The 9,868-nt window shown below is 40.6% G+C and overlaps 1 pseudogene; it reads right to left on the reverse strand.

Annotated features, from left to right (window-relative positions):
* Nucleotides 1–337: 337 nt before the first annotated feature.
* On the reverse strand, nucleotides 338–1,173 carry LOC132680245 (olfactory receptor 2M2-like; annotated as a pseudogene).
* Between the last annotated feature and the right edge of the window lie 8,695 nt (nucleotides 1,174–9,868).

Here is a 9,868-nt window from a genome sequence, read left to right on the forward strand (position 1 = left end):
GAATCACTACATTCTGAAACCAATATTACACTATATTTTTACTTACTGGAATTCAAATATAAACTAGAAACAAAAAATTTAAAAAATAATAAAAAATCAAATATTTGAAGAAGAAAAACAGCAGAGTTTTTCATTTTCTAAATCTTATGTTTTCCCTATAAATGTACAAAGATCAGTAAACATTAGTTATTTAATTGTATTGGTTAAATGCATAAAGTTAAGCATAAGGCAAAGAATAAAGGGAAATAAAACTTAAGTATAAATATTATCAATCTATCTACTCTCTAGACTCTGCCTCCCCTATGAAAGCTTTGGGCACTTCATTGCTGCAGAGGATCTAGATGAGGGGATTCAGCATGGGAGTAAGAATGGTGTAGAAGACAGACACCATTTTGCCCTGGGTGGGAGAATAATCTTAAGCGGTCCTCATGTATATGAACAAACCTGCTCCATACTACTTTCCCATCACCATGAAGTGAGAGGAACTGGTGGTAAAAGATTTCCGTTGGACCTCTCTAGACCCCATTTGAATGACAGCCACAATAACATTAACATAGGAAGCAATGATTATTGCTACTGGGGAAATAAGAATAATAACATAGAATATAAATATCAACCATTAAATAACAATATTCTGGTGCATGAGAGAGTGAGAAGGGCAGGGACATCACAGAAAAAGTGGGGTATTTCCTGGCACCACAAGATGAGAAAGACAATGCAACTACAGCTTCAATTAGACCATCAAGCGAGCCAAGAATGTATGAAGAAGCTGCCATGAGATCTTAATAGGTGGCAAATGGCAACATAATGGTCTCAGGCCATTGAAGCCAACAGGAAACATTCTGCTCCAGGCAGAGACACATATAAGAATATCTGGGCTCCACAACCAGCCAGAGAGATGGACTTCCTGCCAGACAAGTAGTTGAAAGCCATCTTGGGTACAGTGGTGCAGATGAGCATGAGGTCTATGAGGGAGAGTTGGCTGAGGAGGAAGTACATGGGGGTGTGGAGCTGGTTGTCCAGGCAGATGAGGAGAACGATAGCAGTGTTTCCCATGAAGGCCACTGTGAAGATGCCCAAGACCAGTGAGAAAAGGAAGATGCAAGCGGGGCTGTCATTGAAGATTCCCACCTGGTTAAAGTCTGAGTTAGAGTTCTGATTCTCCCATGCCATGATAAATGTTTACTGCAAGGAATACAAGAGGTGACAAATGGCTGTGATTGTGTTATAGAAACATCAAGCACTTCCTTCCCTAAGTCACCACTTCTACCAAATTGCCTAAGCAAGGGACAATTGTTTCTGTAGTCAGGTGTTTTGTTTTTTTTTTTTTTTCATTTTTAGACTAGGTATATTGAAGTATACTTTTAGCTTGATATGATTTTTATTTTTTTTATTTTTTTATTTTATTTTATTTTATTTTATTTATTTATTTATTTATTTAATATATGAAATTTATTGTCAAATTGGTTTCCATACAACACCCAGTGCTCATCCCAAAAGGTACCCTCCTCAATACACATCACCCACCCTCCCTCCCTCTGTTTTGACAGAATCTCCTTAGTGTCCCTCTTCTTTGCATTCAGCTCTAACAATTGACACATACACGTTTTTGGAATGTCATTTTCCTGGCCAAAAACACAATTTAATTGTTTGTTTGTTTGTTTGTTTATTATTTCAATTCTTTAATTTATTTTTTTATTTTTTTTTAAATATATGAAATTTATTGTCAAATTGATTTCCATACAACACCCAGTGCTCATCCCAAAAGGTGCCCTCCTCAATACCCATCCCAAAACTCCCCTCCCTCCCACCCCCCATCAACCCTCAGTTTGTTCTCAGTTTTTAACAGTCTCTTATGCTTTGGCTCTCTCCCACTCTAACCTCTTTTTTTTTTTTCCTTCCCCTCCCCCATGGGTTTCTGTTAAGTTTCTCAGGATCCACAGAAGAGTGAAAACATATGGTATCTGTCTTTCTCTGTATGGCTTATTTCACTTAGCATCACGCTCTCCAGTTCCATCCACGTTGCTACAAAAGGCCATATTTCATTCTTTCTCATTGCCACGTAGTATTCCATTGTGAATATAAACCACAATTTCTTTATCCATTCATCAGTTGATGGACATTTAGGCTCTTTCCATAATTAGGCTATTGTTGAGAGTGCCGCTATAAACGTTGGGGTACAAGTGCCCCTATGCATCAGTACTCCAGTATCCCTTGGATAAATTCCTAGCAGTGCTATTGCTGGGTCATAGGGTAGGTCTATTTTTAATTTTCTGAGGAACCTCCACACTGCTTTCCAGAGCGGCTGCACCAATTTGCATTCCCACCAACAGTGCAAGAGGGTTCCCGTTTCTCCACATCCTCTCCAGCATCTATAGTCTCCTGATTTGTTCATTTTGGCCACTCTGACTGCCGTGAGGTGATATCTGAGTGTGGTTTTGATTAGTATTTCCCTGATATGGAGCGACGTTTTAACATCTTTTCATGTGCCTGTTGGCCATCCGGATGTCTTCTTTAGAGAAGTGTCTATTCATGTTTTCTGCCCATTTCTTCACTGGGTTATTTGTTTTTCGGGTGTGGAGTTTGGTGAGCTCTTTATAGATTTTGGATACTAGCCCTTTGTCCGATATGTCATTTGCAAATATCTTTTCCCATTCCGTTGGTTGCTTTTTAGTTTTGTTGGTTGTTTCCTTTGCTGTGCAGAAGCTTTTTATCTTCATAAGGTCCCAGTAATTCACTTTTGCTTTTAATTCCCTTGCCTTTGGGGATGTGTCGATAAGAGATTGCTACGGCTGAGGTCAGAGAGGTCTTTTCCTGCTTTCTCCTCTAAGGTTTTGATGGTTTCCTGTCTCACATTCAGGTCCTTTATCCATTTTGAGTTTATTTTTGTGAATGGTGTGAGAAAGTGGTCTAGTTTCAACCTTCTGCATGTTGCTGTCCAGTTCTCCCAGCACCATTTGTTAAAGAGACTGTCTTTTTTCCATTGAATGTTCTTTCCTGCTTTGTCAAAGATGAGTTGGCCATACGTTTGTGGGTCTAGTTCTGGGGTTTCTATTCTATTCCATTGGTCTATGTGTCTGTTTTTGTGCCAATACCATGCTGTCTTGATGATTACAGCTTTGTAGTAGAGGCTAAAGTCTGGGATTGTGATGCCTCCTGCTTTGGTCTTCTTCTTCAAAATTACTTTGGCTATTCGGGGCCTTTTGTGGTTCCATATGAATTTTAGGATGGCTTGTTCTAGTTTCGAGAAGAATGCTGGTGCAATTTTGATTGGTATTGCATTGAATGTGTAGATAGCTTTGGGTAGTATTGACATTGTGACAATATTTATTCTTCCAATCCATGAGCAGGGAATGTCTTTCCATTTTTTTATATCTTCTTCAATTACCTTCATAAGCTTTCTATAGTTTTCAGCATACAGATCTTTTACATCTTTGGTTAGATTTATTCCTAGGTATTTTATGCTTCTTGGTGCAATTGTGAATGGGATCAGTCTCTTTATTTGTCTTTCTGTTGCTTCATTGTTAGTGTATAAGAATGCAACTGATTTCTGTACATTGATTTTCTATCCTGCCACTTTGCTGAATTCCTGTATCAGTTCTAGCAGACTATTGGTGGAGTCTATCAGATTTTCCATGTATAATATAATGTCATCTGCAAAAAGCGAAAGCTTGACTTCATCTTTGCCAATTTTGATGCCTTTGATTTCCTTTTGTTTTCTGACTGCTGATGCTACAACTTCCAGCACTATGTTAAACAAGAGTGATGAGAGTGGGCATCCCTGTCGTGTTCCTGATCTCAGGGAAAAATCTCTCAGTTTTTCCCCGTTGAGGATGATGTTAGCTGTGGGCTTTTCATAAATGGCTTTTATGATCTTTAAATATGTTCCTTATATCCTGACTTTCTCAAGGGTTTTTATTAAGAAAGGGTGCTGGATTTTGTCAAAGGCCTTTTCTGCATCGATTGACAGGATCATAAGGTTCTTCTCTTTTTTTTTGTTAATGTGATGTATCACGTTGATTGATTTGTGAATGTTGAACCAGCCCTGCATCCCAGGAATGAATCCTACTTGATCATGGTGAATAATTCTTTTTATATGCTGTTGACTTCGATTTGCTAGTATCTTATGGAGAATTTTTGCATCCATATTCATCAGGGATATTGGCCTGTAGTTCTCTTTTTTTACTGGGCCTCTGCCTGGTTTAAGAATCAAAGTAATACTGGCTTCATAGAATGAGGCTGGAAGTTTTCCTTCCCTTTCTATTTCTTGGAATAGCTTGAGAAGGATAGGTATTATCTCTGCTTAAACGTCTGGCAGAACTCCCCTGGGAAGCCATCTGGTCCTGGACTCTTATTTGTTGGGAGATTTTTGATAACCGATTCAATTTCTTCTCTGGTTATGGGTCTGTTCAAGCTTTCTATTTCCTCCTGATTGAGTTTTGGAAGTGTGTGGGTGTTTAGGAATTTGTCCATTTCTTCCAGGTTGTCCAATTTGCTGGCATATAATTTTTCATAGTATTCCCTGATAATTGTTTGTATCTCTGAGGGATTGGTTGTAATAATTCCATTTTCATTCATGATTTTATATATTTGGGTCATCTCCCTTTTCTTTTTGAGAAGCCTGATTAGAGGTTTGTCAATTTTGTTTATTTTTTCAAAAAACCAACTCTTGGTTTCGTTGATCTGCTCTACAGTTTTTTTAGATTCTATATTGTTTACTTCTGCTCTGATCTTTATTATTTCTCTTCTTCTGCTGGGTTTAGGCTGCCTTTGCTGTTCTGCTTCTATTTCCTTTAGGTGTGCTGTTAGATTTTGTATTTTGGATTTTTCTTGTTTTTTGAGATAGGCCTGGATTGCAATGTATTTTCCTCTCAGGACTGCCTTCGCTGCATCCCAAAGCATTTGGATTGTTGTATTTTCATTTTTGTTTGTTTCCATAAATTTTTTAATTTCTTCTCTAATTGCCTGGTTGACCCACTCATTCATTAGTATGGTGTTCTTTAACCTCCATGCTTTTGGAGGTTTTCCAGATTTTTCCTGTGGTTGATTTCAAGCTTCATAGCATTGTGGTCTGAAAGTATGCATGGTATAATTTCAATTCTTGTGAACTTATGAAGGGCTGTTTTGTGACCCGGTATATGATCTATCTTGGGGAATGTTCCATGTGTACCCGAGGAGAAAGTATATTCTGTTGCTTTGGGATGCAGAGTTCTAAATAGATCTGTCAAGTCCATCTGATCCAGTGTATCATTCATGGCTCTTGTTTCTTTATTGACCGTGTGTCTGGATGATCTATCCATTTCTGTAAGTGGGGTGTTAAAGTCCCCTGCAATTACCACATTCTTATCAATAAGGTTGCTTATTTTATGAGTAATTGTTTTATATATTTGGGGGCTCCGGTATTTGGCACATAGACATTTATAATTGTTCGCTCTTCCTGATGGATAGACCCTGTAATTATTATAGAATGCCCTTCTTCATCTCTTGTTACAGCCTTTAATTTAAAGTCTAGTTTGTCTGATATAAGTATGGCTACTCCAGCTTTCTTTTGGCTTCCAGTAGCATGATAAATAGTTCTCCATTCCCTCACTCTCAATCTAAAGGTGTCCTCAGATCTAAAGTGAGTCTCTTGTAGACAGCAAATAGATGGGTCTTGTTTTTTTATCCATTCTGATACCCTATGTCTTTTGGTTGGCGCATTTAATCCATTTACATTCAATGTTATTATAGAAAGATACGGGTTTAGAGTCATTGTGATGTCTGTATGATTTATGCTTGTAGTGATGTCTCTGGTACTTTGTCTCAAAGGATCCCCCTTAGGATCTCTTGTAGGGCTGGTTTAGTGGTGACAAATTCCCTCAGTTTTTGTTTGTTTGGGAAGACCTTTATCTCTCCTTCTATTCTAAATGACAGACTTGCTGAATAAAGGATTCTCGGCTGCATATTTTTTCTGTGTAGCACACTGAAGATATCGTGCCAATCCTCTCTGGCCTGCCAAGTTTCAAAAGAGAGATCAGTCACGAGTCTTTTAGGTCTCCCTTTGTATGTGAGGGCACGTTTATCCCTTGCTGCTTTCAGAATTTTCTCTTTATCCTTGTATTTTGCCAGTTTCACTATGATATGTCGTGCAGAAGATCGATTCAAGTTACGTCTGAAGGGAGTTCTCTGTGCCTCTTGGATTTCAATGCCTTTTTCCTTTCCCAGTTCAGGGAAGTTCTCAGCTATAATGTCTTCAAGTACCCCTTCAGCACCTTTCCCTCTCTCTTCCTCCTCTGGGATACCAATTATGCGTATATTATTTCTTTTTAGTGTATCACTTAGTTCTCTAATTTTCCCCTCATACTCCTGGATTTTTTTATCTCTCTTTCTCTCAGCTTCCTCTTTTTCCATATCTTTATCTTCTAGTTCACCTATTCTCTCCTCTGCCTCTTCAATCCGAGCTGTCGTCGTTTCCATTTTGTTTTGCATTTCGTTCAAAGCGCTTTTCAGCTCCTCGTGACTGTTCCTTAGTCCCTTGATCTCTGTAGCAAGAGATTCTCTGCTGTCCTCTATACTGTTTTCAAGCCCAGAGATTAATTTTATGACTATTATTCTAAATTCACTTTCTTTATATTATTGAAATCCTTTTTGATCAGTTCATTAGCTGTTGTTATTTCCTGGAGATTCTTCTGAGGGGAATTCTTCCGTTTGGTCACTTTGGATAGTCCCTGGAGTGGTGGGGACCTGCAGGGCACTTCCCCTGTGCTGTGGTGTATAGCTGGAGTTGGTGGGTGGAGCCGCAGTCAGACCTGATGTCTGCCCTCAGCCTACCCCTGGGGCCACAGTCAGACTGGTGTGTGCCTTCTCTTCCCCTCTCCTAGGGGTGGGATTCACTGTGGGGTGGCGTGGCTCATCTGGGCTGCTTGCACACTGCCAGGCTTGTGGTGCTGGGGATCTGGTGTAATAGCTGGGGTGGGTAGGCAAGTTGCATGGGGGCAGGAGGGGCAGGCTTAGCTCGCTTCTCCTTAGGTGATCCACTTCAGGAGGGGCCCTGTGGCAGCGGGAGGGAGTCAGATCCGCTGCTGGAGGTTTGGCTCTGCAGAAGCACAGAGTTGGGTGTTTGTGTGAGCGAGAACATTCCCTTGCAGAAACTGGTTTCCTTTGGGATTTTGGCTGGGGGATGGGCGTGGGAGATGGTGCTGGTGAGCGCCTTTGTTCCCCACCAAACTGAGCTCTGTAGTCCAGGGGGCTCAGCAGCTCTCCCTCCCTTTGTCCTCCAGCCTTCCCTCTTTCTGAGCAGAGCTGTTAACTTATGACCTCCCAGACGCTATGTCGCGCTTGCTGTCGGAAAACAGTCCGTCAGGCCCCTCGGCTTTTGCCAGCCAGACTCGGGGGCTCTGCTTGGCCAGCGAGCCACCCCTCCGCCCTGGCTCCCTCCAGCCAGTCAGTGGAGCGCGCACCGCCTCACCGCCCTTCCTACCCTCTTCCGTGGGCCTCTCGTCTGCGTTTGGCTCCAGAGACTCCGTTCTGCTAATCCTCTGGCGGTTTTCTGGGTTATTTAGGCAGGTGTAGGTGGAATCTAAGTGATCAGCAGGACGTGCGGTGAGCCCAGCATCCTCCTAAGCCACCATCTTCCCTCTCTCTCCAGCTTGATATGATTTTTAATACACAATGAATTGTTCACAGACATAGTTACATCATAAAAATATGAGAGTTTTATCAAGTGATATAATCAGGTTAGATCAACTAGTCAACTAATATGTGTAATATAGATTATCCATTCATAAAAACATGGTCATGAAAGGCATAAATGTCTAAAAAGTCAATGAGATTTTCTTTATGTTTCTTTAGTTTTTCCATGAAACTTGGCATAAAAATTCTATCAAAGTATAGAGAAAATCATTTACTGATTTTAATGAGACAAGGTTAATCACATGTCAAGTAAACAGAAGGTATTGAGAAATTAACAATCAGATGTCCATTAAGTATTTTTTTTCTAATAATTGTGAATTGTGGTGGAAATAGTTTGCTCATAAATACACTCTTTCACTTGTTTGAAAGTCTCTTTTCTCATATTTTGGCATATAAATAGTAGATCTTATGATAAATTCAACACACATCAAGTCATCTTCTGATAATTTGACACTTTTCACTCCCTTGTATAAAGCAATCTTTCAATCAAATGTGCATCCTGGAATAATACCAAGAACGTCAACAGATTCATCACTTCTTTCAATTTGGAACTAACTTATGTAATTAACTATATAAATTGGGAAAGTGGGAGTGCCTTGAAAGCTGTGCAGCCTGAGAAACTCCATGGATCAGATACTTCTTTGACCTTTATTAAATTGTCTTCTTGTTTACCTTTTTTCCTTAACCAGAGCCATATAATGCTATTGAGACTCAGTCCAACTCATATCAGTGGGATTATCTGGGGAAGTAAAATGTACCTGCCATTTTACAGTTCATTCTATGTGCAAACCTCGAAATCAAATTTTGTTCTCGTAGCTTATGAAAAAGAAATTGCTTAAGTGGGTGCTGCAATCTTTTTTCACTTTGCTTTCATTGTCCCCATTATTTAAAATTGACAGGAGCTGGGGCACCTGGGTGGCTCAGCTGGTTGAGTGTCTGGCTTTGGCTCAGGTCATGATCTCATGGTTTGTGAGTTCGAGCTCCTCATCAGGCTCTGTGCTGACAGCTCAAGAGCCTGGAGCCTGTTTCGGATTCTGTGTCTCCCTCTCTCTCTGTTTCTCCTGCTTGTGCTCGGTGTGTGTGTCTCTCTCTCTCAAAAATAAATGAACATTATAAAAATGACAAGAGCTGGAGGGGAGGAGCCAATGTGGCAGAACAGCATGGAAAAATTATTTTTGCATCTTGCATCCATGAAATACAGCCAGATCAACACTGAACCATCCTGCACACCTAGAAAAATGATTTGAGGATTAACACAACATTCTGCACAATCTGAATCACAAAACTCAGCAGGTACGTGGCACGGAGAAGTGAACTGGGAGAGAGAGAAGCCACGGAGAGCAAGGAGTTGTTTTTGCTTGTGAAGAGAGGACGGAGATGGGGGGAGAGTTCGGAAAAAGCACCCCCAACCCCCCAAAAGCAGCTAGAGAGAGAGTGGAAATGTAGAAACAGCCACAGGGACTGAAATAAAAAGGGAGAAAGGAGCAAGGAGAGGGTTTACATTTCATTACGGCTCTACAAACAGTAGAAGCGCAGAGTCTGAAACTCCACAGCTCCATACCTGGCAGTGCTCTGGTGGGAAGGCAAATCCCAAGGAGCAAAATAGAGTCCAGGAAGTTATCGAGTCACACAGGAGGAAGCAGTTCCACTGCTGGAAAGGTAGAGGTAGAGGTTGTGTGGCTATCCGGTCCCAGCAGACGCCAGAGAACAACCATATTCGCTGGTGTTGAAACAAGGTCATTAAGGGTGAAAACTGGTGCCAGATGTGTGTTGTAATTTTCCATAATCCCTGAAACGCTGCTGCTACATGACCATGTGAACTTTTTCTGGGGCGGGCTGGCAGCCAGCTGCAGTCTCTGGGCATAGACAGCAGCACAGTCCCGCAAACGTTCCTGGGTGCATCAGGAACTAGACTTCAAAATGAAGACAGTAACAAGAGATGAAGAAGGGCATTTTATCGCAATTAAGGAGACTATCCACCAAAAATACCTAACAATTGTGAACAATTATACTCTAAATGTGGCAACACACAAATATATAAATCAATTAATCACAAAATAAATAAACGCATTGATAATAATCCCATAATAGTAGGCGACCTCAACACCCACTTACAACAATGAACAGATCATCTAATCAGAAAATCAACAAGAAAACAAAGGTTTTGAATGATACACTGGACCAGATGGACTTAATA

This window comes from Panthera onca, chromosome A1 (assembly GCF_046562875.1).
Source record: "Panthera onca isolate mPanOnc1 chromosome A1, mPanOnc1 haplotype 2, whole genome shotgun sequence".
Classification (NCBI taxonomy): Eukaryota; Metazoa; Chordata; class Mammalia; order Carnivora; family Felidae; genus Panthera; species Panthera onca.